Raw genomic sequence first — 16,851 nt, 5'->3', positions numbered from 1 at the left:
CCGCTTAACTCAGGAACACGGCAAGGCTGTCCACTCTCACCATACCTCTTCAATATAGTGCTTGAAGTTCTAGCAATAGCAATAAGACAACATAATGGGATCAAGGGGATTCGAATTGGAAAGGAAGAAGTTAAACTTTCGTTATTCGCAGATGATATGATAGTGTACATAAGCGACCCCCAAAACTCCACCAAAGAACTTATACAGCTGATAAACAGCTTTAGTAATGTGGCAGGATACAAGATCAACTCCAAAAAATCAGTTGCCCTCTTATACACAAAGGATAGGGAAGCAGAGAGGGAAATCAGAGAAGATTCACCATTCACGATAGCCACAAACAGCATAAAACATCTGGGGGTAAATCTAACCAAGGAAGTGAAAGATCTATTTGACAAGAACTTCAAGGCATTGACGAAAGATATTGAAGAGGATACCAAAAAATGGATGGATCTACCTTGCTCTTGGATTGGGAGGATCAACATAGTAAAAATGGCAATTCTACCTAAGGCAATTTATAGATTCAATGCAATCCCCATCAAGATCCCATCAAAATTCTTCACAGATCTGGAGAAGACAATAATCAACTTTATATGGAAAAACAAAAAACCCAGGATAGCCAAAACAATCCTATACAATAAAGGATCTTCTGGAGGCATTACCATCCCTGACTTCAAACTCTATTACAGAGCTACAGTAATGAAAACAGTGTGGTACTGGCATAAAAACAGAGAAGTCGACCAATGGAATCGTATAGAAGACCCGGATTTTATCCCACAAACCTATGAACACCTCGTTTTCGATAAAGGAGCTAAAAGTATGCAATGGAAGAAAGAAAGCATCATCAACAAATGGTGCTGGCACAACTGGATGTCAACCTGTAGAAGAATGAAAATAGACCCATATCTCTCACCGTGCACAAAACTCAAGTCCAAATGGATTAAAGACCTCAATATCAGTCCGAACACACTGAACCTGATAGAAGAGAAAGTGGGAAATACCCTACAACAGATGGGCACAGGAGATTGCTTCCTATGTATAACCCCAGAAGCACAGACATTAAGGGCAACATTGAATAAATGGGACCTACTTAAACTGAGAAGCTTCTGTAAAGCAAAGGACACTGTCACTAAGACACAAAGGCAACCTACTGACTGGGAGAAGATCTTCACCAACCCCGCAACAGACAAAGGTCTGATCTCCAAAATATATAGAGAACTCAGGAAACTAGACTTTAAAATGCTAATTAACCCAATTAAAAAATGGGGCACTGAACTGAACAGAGAATTCTCAACAGAAGAAGTTCAAATGGCCAAAAGACACTTAAGGTCGTGCTCAACTTCCTTAGCAATCAGGGAAATGCAAATCAAAACAACTTTGAGATATCATCTTACACCTGTCAGAATGGCTAAAGTCAAAAACACCAAGGATAACCTTTGCTGGAGGGGCTGTGGAAGAACGGGTACCCTCATCCATTGCTGGTGGGAATGCAATCTTGTGCAACCACTGTGGAAGTCAGTGTTTCGGTTTCTTGGGAAATTCGGGATCAACTTACCCCTGGACCCAGCAATACCACTCTTGGGAATATACCCAAGAGATGCTCTATCAAATGACAAAAGCATTTGTTCAACTATGTTCATAGCAGTATTATATGTAATAGCCAGAACCTGGAAACAACTTAGATGCCCTTCAATGGAAGAATGGATGAAGAAAGTATGTAATATATACATGCTAGAGTACTACGCTGCGGTAAAAAAAAATGACTTCTCGAATTTTGCATGCAAATGGATGGAAATAGAAAACACTATCCTGAATGAGGTGTCCCAGACCCAAAAAGATGAATATGGGATGTACTCACTCATAATTGGTTTCTAGCCATAAATAAGGACCAAGGAGTCTACAATAGGTGAACCTAAAGAAGCTAAGGAAGAAGGTGAACCGAAGGAAAAACATATAGTTGTCCTCTTCGCTAAGGGAAGTAGACCAAATTTCCGGGGAGAAAATGAGATCTTGGGGGGGGGGATGGGGGTAAGGGGAGATGGGGAGAGAAAAGGTAGAAGGGAAGGAGGGGTGACCTGGGAAACGGGAGAATTGGGATAAAGGAAAGGTGGATAGGGGAGTACGGAACCACAATTCTTAGTTAAGGGAGCCACTTTAGGGTGGGCAAGCGACTTGACCCTAGAGGGGTTCCCTAGTGTCCAAGATGAGGTTCCCAGTTAGTTCCTGGGGCAGCTGAGGATTGGGAACCTGAAATGACCCTATCCTAGAGCAATACTGACGAATATCTTGCATATCATCATAGAATCTTCATCTGGTGATGGATAGAGATCGAGACAGTGACCCACACAGGAGCACTGGACTGAGCTCCCAACGTCCCAAGGAGGAGCAGAAGGAGGGAGAACATGAGCAAAGAATTCGGGACCACGAGGCGTGCATCCACCCACTGAGACAGAGGAGCTGATCTACGGGGAGCTCACCAAGGCCAGCAGGACTGTGACCGAAAAAGCATGGGATAAAACCGGACTCTCTGAACATGGCAAACAATGAGGGCTGATGAGACACCAAGGACAATGGCAGGGGGTTTTGATCCTACTTAATGTGTTGGCTTTGTGGGAGCCTAGCCAGTTTGGATGTTCACCTTCCTAGATATGGACGGAGAGGACCTAGGACTTAACACAGGGCAGGGAACCAGGACTGCTCTGTGGACTGGAGAGGGAGGGGGAGAGGAGTGGGGGGAGGGGGAGAAGGGTGGGAGGAGGGGGAGAAGGGTGGGAGGAGGGGGAGAAGGGTGGGAGGAGGGGAAGGGAAATGGGAGGCTGGGAGGAGGTGGAAACTTGTTTTTTGTTTATGTTTTTTTTTCTTCTTTTTGCAATAAAAAAAAATTAAAAAAAAAGAATAAACAAAACAAAAAATAAAAAAAAAATATGAACATGTCACTGAAGGTGTTTCATTACTGACATGAAAATAAATTTAAATGAATTATACACTTATGATACTTTAAAAGGAGAAGAAAATTGATACACCTGGGATGTTACACTTGTAAGGTTGATTATTTCTAGCTCCATTGAGTATGGGTTGCCTAGGGACACCTTAACCTAAAACAAACAAATGGTAGCAAGACCATAATAATAAAATGAACCCCCACTCAAAAAAGTCAAATTTTTCAAACAATAATTAAACTAAATTATTTCTCTGAAAAGAGTAAATGACGCTAGGAGGGACATTTTGGACTTCCTGTGCAACATGGGAAGTAGTATGAAGATGCTTGAGGGCCTTGCTCTGCATAGCTGGCACTGGGTTTTGCACATCAGAAGAAAGATGGCAAGGAGCCAATGCCTGACTTTTGGCCCATACCTGTTTTGTATTAGTTTGTGGATTTGTACTGATAGACATACATCTACAACAGATTGTTTGGGTCAAGACAGCATTTTCTTCTCCCTGCAGGTGTTAGCAACAATTAAGATTCAGGAATTTTGAGCACCAGAGAAAATATAGTAATATGTGTAAACAGTACTATTACATTAGATTAGGATTTGTTCTGGAAAGCATAGTTTTCACTCTCAAAGAAAAGTATTTAAAATAAACATGTATCAATGTTACCTAATTTAATTACCCTTCATATTAATTTATAACATAGTTTTATGCAAAGATTCATTGAATTTATATTGTTAGCCTCTAAATATACCTATAAGTTAATAATTGCATTATTAACAAGACATGGTAGTCAAAGATCTTCATATTGAATCAATAATTGTTAATGACTAATTACTGATTACAGAAAAAATTTTGTTGATGTTTCTCTGTAACTATGCATAGTTCTTGTTTACAGAACCAAGTGAACATATCATATTATTTGGAATTTGTTATTTCCCCTTACTACTAAATACACTTTTTACAATAATTAAAAAAATGCTAAGTATTTTTATCAAAGGGATAAAATGGGTAGGGATTTATCAGTTTCAGGTGTATGAACTTAGCTCTCATTGAGAGAAATCATGAAGTTAGAGATTAGAGGTGTGCCTAAATAACTAAAAATTGATAGGCAGCTTATGCCAATACCAAGAATAGTTTATCTGGTAAAACGCAGGTGTATAAAAAGGGATGGGTATGTGGTTGTTAAACAGAACTGTGTAGACTGTAAACAATGCTACCTTTACATTTCTGCCATTTGAAATCTATTATAAAATATTAAAGATTAAATTGTTTTATATTTTGCTGCATGCTTGTCTCATATAGTTATGAATTTTGCTTAAGCTTTATTTAGGCCATATTCTCTCTGAGAATTCATTAATACAATATAGAGTATTGCTTACTTTTTAAAAATGCTAATGTAAAGTACTCAATTGTTAGTACACTTATATTAAATATAAAGAACATCCGATTGAACTTAAATACATACACCATGAAATTCACTACACAAATTTTAAATTCTCTAGAATGTCTTAATTTATATAAACTGTTTGAAAATTTAATAGTAAAAGAATGTATACTATACACTTCATAGATATCTTTGAATATGTAACATAACATATACATGTATGCATATATACTACACAGAGTGACAAAATGTATACAATATAAGTGACTTGAAATTCTTAACAGTTAAAAACTAGTGATTTTAACCATGTATATTGTTTGAATTCTCTAAATTATGTTATTATGCATGCTTTATGAGTTATTAAAGATCAAATTGTTCGTTTGTCCTGTGTTGTAAATGCAATAGTTTCATTGGGTAATTTGAATATACTTGTTCTTTTGAATCCATATAGTTGCTTGTAAAATTATACATTCAATGTTGGCTTGAGCCATTAAGTTTGAGAGTGCTATCTTATTGAAAGACATTATTGTAATAAATGGGAATTATCCTATCATCTCCATCCCTGAATGGAGGATGCCATTATAAGAATTTTCCAGTGAATGGTTTAAAGAAAAAAAAATTGATTATTTTGTTTGAAGAAAATACAGATGAATTAGCATTCCCATGTGTCAGATGGTGCTGATGTATAAAATTGAGCCATGCTTTAGCTATATTTGGGATCTTCTTTAGAATTAAAAGAGAAAGCAATTTTCAAAACTAAAGTTAAATATATAACCACAGTAATAGATATGTGTAGTAATTGTTAGACCATTTCAGAACAATGATTTCAGTCCTCAACACCATTCAGAGATAAAAATAAAATGCAAGCAATGATTTTAATATTACTTTCACACTTCTTGAAGATCAGAAAAAGAATCTAACATAATTCTATAGTTATTATCAGGAAATATTATGTGTTATTCTTTAATTCAAAAGCTATGCTAATTTTTCTTAAAGTTGGAAATATGAATCATATAGATAGATATTAATGTTATAGTATAGTTTTCTATATAAATTGTATGTAAGGGGTCATAAAATGCTTTCTTTTGCAGACATTTTAAGTTAAACTGTTTTTATCTCTTGAAATTCACTTTCTTAGACCTTCCGAATTGTTTAGTATGTATATGTACAGAAATTGTGGCCATTGAGGACACAAAGTGACAGTAAACCTTACTCACTGTTAAAACATTTGTTCCTGTCAAAGAAATAATACCCTCTGAAGCCAGTATTTCTCCAAAATAGTAATAGTATTAATGATGGAGACAGCATCTAGAAGAGGTACAATGTGTGCACAGTTCATGATCAGATATACCCAGCAAAGTCTTAGTTAATATTAAAGAAGCTTCTTCATTATAAGAATTGTCAGTCTTCCCTAAAGTAACTTAAATTTTGTGAATGCACACTGTGTATATAACAGCACATTCAGAAAAGAATTGACAAAGAAACAACTTTTCCTGGACTTTTCCATAGAGTATTTAATTAGGGTATTTTGAAATTCATACACATACATAGTATATATAATATTAACATATGCTCATAAAGTAAAACCAGCCATTTGAAAATGCCTATCAAAATTTAATGGTGGTTAGCAGTTTTTAGTCTCTCAGTATTGACTACTAGAATACCGTATTATTGTGTTCATGGTTTTCTTGGTTACCAATATTTATCCATTCATAGCTGTAAACAAAAATGACATCTGCTTTTTAGTCTTTTAGCTTCTGTCTCTCTCTCTCTCTCTCTCTCTCTCTCTCTTTCTCTCCCTCTCACTCTCCCTCTGTGTATGTGTTTTAATTTCATTTAACATTTCATCTAAGGCTTAAGCCATTTTTCTCAATAACCTCATTTGTTTCTAAAACTTGGAACAGCGATTTTTCAGGTGAATATTCTTTTCCCCCCTTATCCTACATTAGCAACAATTTCATTATTTAAGACAACACCTGTAATTCAGTGTTTCACAGATTTATGATTCCAGAATCAAAAGTTTCACAAGAAACTGTATTTCCCTATTTGAATGATTTGTAATGTTCACATGTTTTTTAGAACCAAAAATCATAAAATGCCCTATAACAAACATTTCGATACCTGAACTCATTTTTTTTCATGTAGAACATCACTTCTCAGTCAATAGTGTATGTATTCATACACTGCACAAAGCTTTGAAATTAGTCTTTACAGTTACACGCTTGCTCCATTTTTAATATTGTGTATCATATTGGGAAGTGTACTTTCACTTACAAACTATGTCCTGAATCTATCTGATCACTACTTGTTCTCCTCTTTCTAATCCCTTTGCTCATGATTTCAATATTTTATGTTTATTTAACAATAAATACTTTATGCTCATCACTGTATTGCCTACAAATTCTTCAAATCAAGTGTAAGATTATATTTCTCCTCAAATTGAAACCCCCAGTGGCTTCCTGGTAGGTGGCATTATCGGTAAACTTAAGTAGCTATAGTGTGATATTGGATAGATGAAAGTCAGAAATATTTTACCCCAGTCAAATAAGTTAATGTGCAAGGATATTCAGAGAGCTTAAAAGAGTGATGACTCCTATAATGAAATCAGAATCATATGCACATTACTATGTGCTGTATGGTGATAAGAAGTAAGTAAGATAAATTGAAAGAATACAAGTGGACTACTTTCTCACATCTCATTGATGTTTAGCTACTCATCATACCTTGTAGGATTGCTGCAACCTTATAGGATGCTTACATGCATTCACTTCTCAGTGACAGAATAATCACTTTAATGATAGAAATATGAAATACATGTGTTGGGGAAGTTTATATAATCCTCAGGCCTAAACATATTTGTGATTTCTAATTTTTATCGTTTTGAAAAACTTGACAGCCTCTATTCATAATGTTTAAACTTTTCCATTGTTATAAGAAGTTAATCTCTGGGCTGGAGAGATGGCTCAGTGGTTAAGAGCATTGCCTGCTCTTCCAAAGGTCCTGAGTTCAATTCCCGGCAACCACATGGTGGCTCACAACCATCTGTAGGGAGGTCTGGCGCCCTCTTCTGGCCTTCAGGCATACAGACAGAATATTGTACACATAATAAATAAATAAATATTTAAAAAAAAAAAAAAAAAAAAAAAAAAAAGAAGTTAATCTCTATATTTCAGCCTTAAGAAGTGCACAGTGTCCTTACATGACTAAAAATATCAAAAGTTCACATATTTCTATGCTAAATTTCCAGTTCTGTAATGGGTTGTTATGAAAATCTAACCTGAGGTACATTGTAGGTTACAGGTTGTACATTAATGGATAGTTCCTTAACAAAAGCTAATTAATCGGAATTATATTGTTCGGAAAACCCATTTTCAGCCAGCCTTTGGGGATTTAAGCAGCACTTTTCAGCAAGTTGAAGTTATTATGAAATCTTTGCTTGTTTCAACACAATGAAGCAGAATGTTTATCTGGGTACTAGGTCTATGAACATCATCTTCTACCAGAATTCATCAGGATTAACACCATTTTTTCACCCTAAAACACCATTCTGTGTCTTCAGGATTTTGTTCCTGGGCTACCCTGCCTTCAGAGCAGAACTGATGATTTGCTTCTGATACCACTGAGCTTTAGTTCAACGTCAGTATTTCTGAAGTGTTTCCTCTTTCTACTTAATCGCAAAGTTCACCCTTGATAGCTGCTTAGTTTTTTCACACGACTTTATCGCCAAGATTTTACTTCACTGTTTCTTGTTCTGATTAATGGAAAACTTAATCTGAAGTATAGATAGCAATACACTTATCTGAGATGTCAAATTAAGAAGAATGTTCAGCACAATAGTTTGACTAAGCTTTTAGTTTCATAATAAAAATGAAATAAATAAATGATAAATAACACAACTGTCATTTTATTTTAAAAAGAAATTCTAATAGTTACAACCAAAGTTAATTCTACAATCTTCTTTTCAGTTATATTTATTTTTGAAAACCTGTATCTGAAATGGAAATGATCACTACATTAATAAAACCCAAAAGTTATTTGGCTTGATAGCTCAAAAAGAAAGCTTCCCTAAATACTAAGAGAAGGGCTGCTAGGAAGAACGTGTATGTGTTTTTTGATCTCTGTGTTTACAACCGAAACATAATTCTTCCTTTATCTCACCTTTGGGGAATCAAAATTGAGAACTCAACAGGGAGGGAAAGTGTGATACTGTAAATTTGCTCCTGAAAACTTGTTAAATTTTGAAAGAAAACAAGATTGAAAATGCTCATTTCCAATTTGTCATGTTGCTACTAGTGGAGTTACTGTTGAAGGAGTAAAATGTGAAATTAACAAACAGAATAATATACTTCTAAGTTGTGCTTTGTATGTATAAATACTGTCTCATATTTATTCTCTTTCTATTTTATTCCTTCAGACATAAACATAACCACATTTATATATGTGTATGATAAATGATATGTATATACAAAATAATTTTTTGAATTCCCAACAATGCATCATGGGTAGAATTAGTAGTTAATTGCATAAATTAGAAGCATATGGTTTGAAAGCCTATATTCTAAAACATGCTTATGTGTTGGGCTAATGAGTTTGGTGTTGCTGACCACAATTAATTACTATTTATTTCATATTTTTACAGAGAAGATGTTTTAATCATCAAATGATTTTTTTGTTTTAATTTAACTTTTGTGTTATTGTTTTAATCTCTGAGAATATTAATGGGTATCTACATTTGCTTCTTCTTTAAAGAAAAGAGTGATTTTTCTCACTATTTTTTTTTTTTTTTTTGGAACAGGGTTTCTCTGTAGATTTGGAACCTGTCCTGGAATTAACTCTTATAGACCAAGTTGGCTTCAGGCTTACAGAAATCCACCTGTTTCTGCCTCCCCAAGTGCTGTGATTAAAGGCATGTGCCACAACGACCCAGCTGATAACTTTTATAGTTAACAGGAGTCTGGTCTCAAGTATCAAACTGGGTGAAATTGCCTGTGTACCACTAACCAAATATTCTAACTTCAGTTTAATTTTTGAAAATTCTTAAGATCTTCAATTAACCATCATCATAAGGTAATCCCATTAGACTGACTTTCCTGTTCTAATATAGTCTTTTAAAAAAGAAATTTATATTCTTTAAAGAATCACAGTATTTAGAGACAGATGTGTATTACTCTCTGTGGTTCAGTACATTACAAAAACTATTCCTAAAAAGGGTATTGATGTTTTATACTATAAAATGTCTAATACAATGTGGGGGGGAAAGTCGACTAAGTACTGATATTTTCTTTGTTTTATGCATATGATAATATTTACTAGAACAAATTAAATTATATTAAAAATAAATTATAAAGCAGAATATTACACACTATATAAACACAGATATATTAATAATTGTTTAACAAAATGTCATCATTGTATTTAAAATGGGGTCAGTGTCTGGGTTCCTGGTTGGAAGATTCTGTGCTCTAGGCCCTAGCCTTAGGCAGTATATCCATGGCTCTACCTTCACCCACCAATCCTCAGAGGCCCCAGAGTAGCCTCCCCATAGGTGCAACCATCTCCCACTGCTTCTCTGACTACAGGCCCAGACTGACTCTTGAGAGGTGAGTGTTGGGGTTTTTGGTTGGCTTAAGCGTACAAGACAAAATATGTATATCTTGGATGGCAAATCAAGGCATTGAACCCAAGAATATTGTGAGTAAATCACAAACATTAAGCAGTAAGTTAATTACACTCTTGGAGTACAGTTTGTCTTTGATTTGATTATGACTCTGCTCAGTGCCGTTTTTCTTTGAATACATAATTTGTTTTATTACATAAGATCCCACAGTTAAGAGACTTTGAACATTTAAACAGATGTTTTGACACACAAATATTGTAAGGAATTGAATTTCTAATCTATATTTTTTATTTTTATTTTAGTTTTTATTTTACATCCTAAGGGCAATTTCCCCTCTTTTCTTTCCATCCATTCCCTCCCATTACCTCTTCTCTACCTGGCCCCTCCATCTACTCCTCTTCTGTTTCTGTTCAGAAAGGCACAGACCTCTCATGGGTATTAACATGATAGTACCATGGCATATGAACTTGCAGTAAAACTAAGCATCTCCCCTTATATTTAAGCTAGGCAAGGCAATCCAGTATGAGGAAAAGGTTCCCAAGAGCCCACCAAAGCATTAGGGACAGGTTTTGCTCCCATTGCTACAAGTCCAATAGTGCCTCAGTCTCTTATAAGGTTTAGCCCCTGAGTCCTGGAACTGGGGTTATAGAACTATCTATTATACACCTTCAGGATTTCCAGGATGTCATGTCAGCCATTCAAGACAGAGATAAGCATCAGATCCCATTTATCTGAATGTCAACACGAGTTCCAAACTTGGTTTTTTACAAGCTGCTAGTTATGGTGCAAAGGTCTAGTCCTAATGTCCATCAAACCTATTACTATCAAAGTAATCACCTAAATGTATATGATTTTGCAGTCGATAGTACAGAACTTTACACATGCAGTCAATGTATACATTCATATACAACAATACCAGTAAATATAACAGACTATAAGGCAAAAATATTGGGAAAGATAGTATATTAGGAGTTAAAGCAATTAAAAACATTCAACAGGGTGTTTATAATTGTCAAATAGATAGCTTTTATATAGTTAAATTTTTCTAAATATGTATAAAAACTTTATTTCTACAAATATATGCTTATTTTACTTTTCAGATTAATTTTTGATATAATTAATAATAAAATAATAAGTAATAAATTTTCATAAAAATCCAAAGATATGATTAAAAAGTCTTGTAATTGACCTCTTTAGTGAGTACTGATGTATTATAATAATTTTGTCAAAATGAAGACATTAATGTTGGCGTGCTAAAATTAACCGAAATCACACATTATGCTCCTCTGTCATCGCCTTTCCATGGAGGTCTGGTTTTCATTCCAGACAAGATTGGAATTTGTCCATTTTAGGAAGCCACATTTTATTCCTTGAGGATATTCGTATTATATTAAATATGGTTACCATAAGATGTGCCACTTTTATAACACCATGTCTTTTATTGGATCACCATCTCTTAACATTATAATTCAACAGCAACACTAATTTCAGAAAGCTCACGAGCACAAGGAAATTAAACAATGCTCACCTGAATTATCAATGGATCAAGGAAGAAGAAAGTAAGTTAAAGACTTCCTAAATTTTAATGTAAATGACCACCAACACACCCAAATTTATGGGTCATGATGAAAGCAGTATTAAGTGGAAAGTTCATAACTAAATGCCTAAATATAGAATCTGGAAAAATCCCACACTAGTGAGTTAACAGAACACCAGAAAACTCTAGAATAAAAAGGAGCAAACTCATCAAGGAGGACTAGACAGCAGGAAATCATCAAATTGAGAGCTGAAATAAACAAAATAGAAAAAAAGAAAGCGATACAAACAATCAATGAGACAAAGAGTTTATTGTTTGAGAAAAATCAACAAAATAGGCAATGCTTTATCCAAACTAACCAAAAGGCAGAGAGAGAGAGAGAGAGAGAGAGAGAGAGAGAGAGAGAGAGAGAATATCCAAATTAACAAAGCCAGAAATAAAAAGGACATAAGAACAGACACTGAGAATATTTAGAAAATCATTAGGCCATATTTCAAAAACCTGTATTTCATAAAATTGAAAAACTTAAGGGGAAATGGGTGATTTTTCTTGACAAATATCACTTACCAAAATTAAACCAAAACCAGATAAACAAATTAAATAGACTTAAAACTCTTAAAGGAATAGAAACAGTGATCAAAATCCCAACCAACAAAAAGCCCAGGAACAGAAGGTTTCAGCACAAAATTCTACAAAATTTTCAATGAAGAACTAATACGAATACTCCTCATATTGTTTCACAAAATAGTAACAGAAGAAACAGAAACATTGCTCTTTTTTGAGGCTATAATTAACCCTAATACCCAAACCATACAAAGACATTAATAAGAAAGAATTACAGACCAATCTCACTCATGAATACTGATGAAAAAATACTCAATAAAATACTGGGAAACCGCATCAAAGAACACATCAAAATCCTCCACTATGATCATGTTGGCTTCATTTCAGAGATGCATAGATGGCTCAATATAAAAATTCATTCAGGGCAAACTGCCACATAAACAAACTGAAAAACAAAACAATACTGACGAATATCTTGCATATCACCATAGAACCTTCATCTGGTGATGGATGGAGATAGAGACAGAGACCCACACTGGAGCACCCGACTGAGCTCCCAAGGTCCCAATGAGGAGCAGAAGGAGGGAGAACATGAGCAAGGAAGTCAGGACCACGAAGGGTGCACCCACCCACTGAGACAGTGGGGCTGATCTATTGGGAGCTCACCAAAGCCAGCTGGACTGTGACTGAAAAAGCATGGGATGAAATCGGACTCTCAGAACATGGCGAACAATGAGGGCTGATGAGAAGCCAAGGACAATGGCACGGGGTTTTAATCCTACTTCATGTTCTGGCTTTGTGGGAGCCTAGCCAGTTTGGATGTTCACCTTCCTAGACATGGACGGAGAGGTGAGGACCTTGGACTTTCCACAGGGCAGGGAACCCTGACTGCTCTTTGGACAGGAGAGGGAGGGGGAGAGGAGTGTGGGGAGGAGGAGAAGGGCGGGAGGAGGGGAGGGAAATAGGAGGCTGGGAGGAGGCGGAAACTTTTTTTTTCTCAATAAAAAATTAAAAAAAAAAAAAACAAGAGAAGAACAAAAACACATGATCATCTCATTAGATGCCAAAAAGCCTTTGACAAAATACAACATCCCTTCATGATCAGGTCATGGAGAGAGCAAGTATACAAGGAATATACCTAAACATAATAAAGGCAATATTAAGCAAGTCAGCAGCTAACATCAAATTAAATGTAGAAAAACTCAAAGCACTCCCACTGAAATCAGGAACAAGAGAAGGTTGTCCACTCTCTTCATATCTATTCAATATAGTTTTTAAGGTTCTAGCTAGAGCAGTAAGACAACAAAAGCAGAGCAGGGGGATAAAAATAGAATAGAAGAAGTCAAGCTCTCAGTATTTGATGATGATGATATGAGAGTATACATAAGTAACCCCAAAAATTCTACCAAGGAACTTCTACAAACCATCAACACCTTCAGTAATATAGCAAAATACAAGATTAACTCGAAAAAAATCAATAGTTCTCCTTTACACATACGATAAATGGCCTGAGAAAGAAATCAGATAAACATCACCCTTCACAATAGCAACAAATAACATAAAATATCTTGGAGTAACTCTAACCAAACAAGTGGAAGACCTGTTCCACTTGTTTGGTTAGAGTTATGAAAAAAACTAAATCCTTGAAGATGGAAATTGAAGAGGAAACCAGAAAATGGAAAGATCTCCCATGCTTTTGAGTAGGTAAAATTAACATAGTAAAATGACAATCTTACCAAGTCAATCTACAGATTCAATGCAATGACCAGCAAAATTCTTCACAGACCTTGAAAAAACAGTACTCAAGTTCATATTGAAAAGCAAAAAACCTAGGATAGCCAAAACAATCCTGCATAGTAAAGGAATTTTTGGAGGCATCACAAACCCAGATTTCAAACTCTGCTACAGAGCTACAGTATTGAAAACAGCCTGATACTGGCATAAAAACAGACAGGAGGACCAGTGGAACTGAATTGAAGACCCGTTTATCAATCCAAATACCTACAAACATCTGATTTTTGAGAAAAATGCAAAAAAATATAAAATGGGAAAAAGAAAACATATTTAACAAATGGTACTGGCATAACTGCATATCAACATGTAGAAGAATGAAAATATATTCATATCTCTCACTATGTACAAAACTCAAGTCCAAATGGATCAAAGACCTCAGCATAAATCTATCCACACTGAACCTGATAGAAGAGAAAGTCGGAAGCACATTTGAATGCATTGGCACAGGAAACCACTTCCTAAATGTAACTACAAAAGCACAGACACTGAGAGAATCAATTAATAAATGGGACCTCTTGAAACTGAGAAGCTTCTGTAAAGCAAAGAACATGGTCAACAAGACAAAATGGCAGCCTACAAAATGGGATAAGATCTTTACCAACCCCATGTCATACAAAGGGCTGATATACAAAATATACAAAGAACTCAAGAAATTGTTCATCTAGAGAACAAATAATCCAATTAAAAAATGGGTTATCTACCTGAACAGAAAAGTCTCAGCAGATGAATCTAATTTGTCTGAAAGACACTTAAGAAAATGCTCAACATTCTTAGCCATCAGAGAAATGCAAATCAAAACAACTCTGAGATTCCATCTTACACCTGTAAGAATGGCCAAGATGAAAAACACTAATGCCAGTTTATGCTGAAAAGGAAGTAGAGTAAAGGGAACACTCCTCCACTGCTGGTGGGAGTTCAGCAATTTCTCAGAAAATTAGTAAACAACCTACTTCAGGACCCAGCAATGCCACTTTTTGGGTATATACACAAGGGATGCTCAATCATACCACAAAAACATGTGCTCAACTATATTCATAGCAGCATTGTTTGTCTTGGCCAGAACCTGGAAACAGCCTAAATGCTCTTGACCAAAGAATGTATAAGGAAACTGTAGTACATGTATACAATGGAATACTATACAGCAGAAAAAAATAATGACATCTTGAAATTTGTGGGCAAATGGATAGATCTAGAAAACATCATATTGAGTGAGGTAACCCAGTACCAGAAAGACAAATATCATATGTACTCACTCACAAGTGGCTTTTAGACATAAAGCAAAGAATAACCAGCCTACAATTCACAATCCCAGAGAATCTAGACAACAAAGAGGACCCTAAGAGAGAAATATATGCATCTAATCTACATGGGAAGTAGAAAAAGACAAGACCTCCTCAGTAATTGGGATCATGGGGATCATGGGAGGGGGTAGAAGGGAAAGGAGAAGAAGAGAGGGGAGCAGAGAAACAATGTGCTACTTTTAATATTTCTGTTAAGTATACCTATAGTTCAGAAGCCTAACTACCTGCACTTTGTTATACAAGCACCACAGTTCTTTGTGTGGAATGTTCTCCTTTTGCCTTGTCTGAAGCTTTTCCCATTGAAAGATTCACACTGACTTCACATTCCTTACCTTTGTACCTTGAACACATTACTCAACATTTGTCTATGAAAGTGACTGCTGAAGGCACTTCTTACAAATACAATCAATGTCTTTTCATGTTTGGATTGTTTCATATGGATTTATGTTTGTCTAAATTCACCAGTTCTTTAGCTTTTATCATATTTCCTGATAGGTTAAGACTGAAGATAATATTATATATATATATATATATATATATATATATATATATATATATATCACCTTTAATTTGTCATCTTTGTCTACATTTGAGTATATTGACTATTTGATGTTCAATTATTATTGTCAATACCTTAGTGAACACTGTGAAAAAAATCTTGTGACTATATACAGAAGAGAAAATGGTAATTGTATGTTATTCCATGTTTCTCACCTTTTTTTTTCAATTTTTTTGAGACAGGTTTTCTCTTTGTAACCCTTGCTGTCCTGGAATTCACTTCGTAGACAAGGCTGACCTTGAATTAATAATTTGCATGCTCCTTCCTCCTGAATATTGGGATTAAAGGGCTGTGCCACCATATCCAGTTTCCATGATGCAATTTTTTTTAAGGAACTTAATTTTTTAAGGAACATCTACAAAGCAGCTTTGCTATCTTACACTTCTACTGGCCGTGAAAAAATATGCAACTTTTCCATATCTCTAACACTTAAAACTTTATCAAAAGGTCTTGTCATGCTTTGTGACTTGTCATGATATGTGTGCTGTGAAGCTGCAACATCATTTTGATTTGTTTTCCTAATTATCAGTGAGGATGCCTCTCTTTTCATATTTATGTCCTCATAGACTTCCTTTGAAGTATCTCTGCAATAACTTTATTATTTTTGTACCAAAAGCCAGAAGCCATCATTTCTTAAGGCTGCATGACTCCTAAAATTGTAAGTGGCGGTATTTTTTGACTCCTTTGCCTACTCTTAGGAACGCTTTCCTCCCACTGAGTTGCTTCATCTGGCCATGTTGTGTTTGTGCCAAGTCTTATTGCATCTTGTTATACTATGTTCAGTTGATAACTTGTTATTTTCTGAAGGAAAAAAAGGGAGCAGTGTATCTGGATGAGAGAGGAGGATGGGGAGCTTAGAAGACTGGAGGGAAGGGATGATGCAGATGGAATGTATTGTATGAGATGTATGAGAGAAGGAAAAAATCATTTAAAATTAAATAAAATAACTAAAAATGATAATCAAATGTATAAATGAGAGTGGATTCAATTATAGTGTTTTTATTTGTTTTCTTTTTAAACTAGAAAAAATAGATCTCTGTTTTCTCTAGATTGCTTGAAGCCTTTATTTTAAAAGTTATTCATATGTTTTGGGTCTTAATCCTACACCAAGTGCTTGAATTTCTTCACTTCTGGCACACACTTTCTTTCTCTTTCTTTTTTTCT

This window comes from Microtus oregoni, unplaced genomic scaffold (assembly GCF_018167655.1).
Source record: "Microtus oregoni isolate MIOR12 unplaced genomic scaffold, Mior012 000038F_ref0000394, whole genome shotgun sequence".
NCBI classification, from domain to species: domain Eukaryota; kingdom Metazoa; phylum Chordata; class Mammalia; order Rodentia; family Cricetidae; genus Microtus; species Microtus oregoni.
This window is presented reverse-complemented; position numbering follows the sequence as displayed.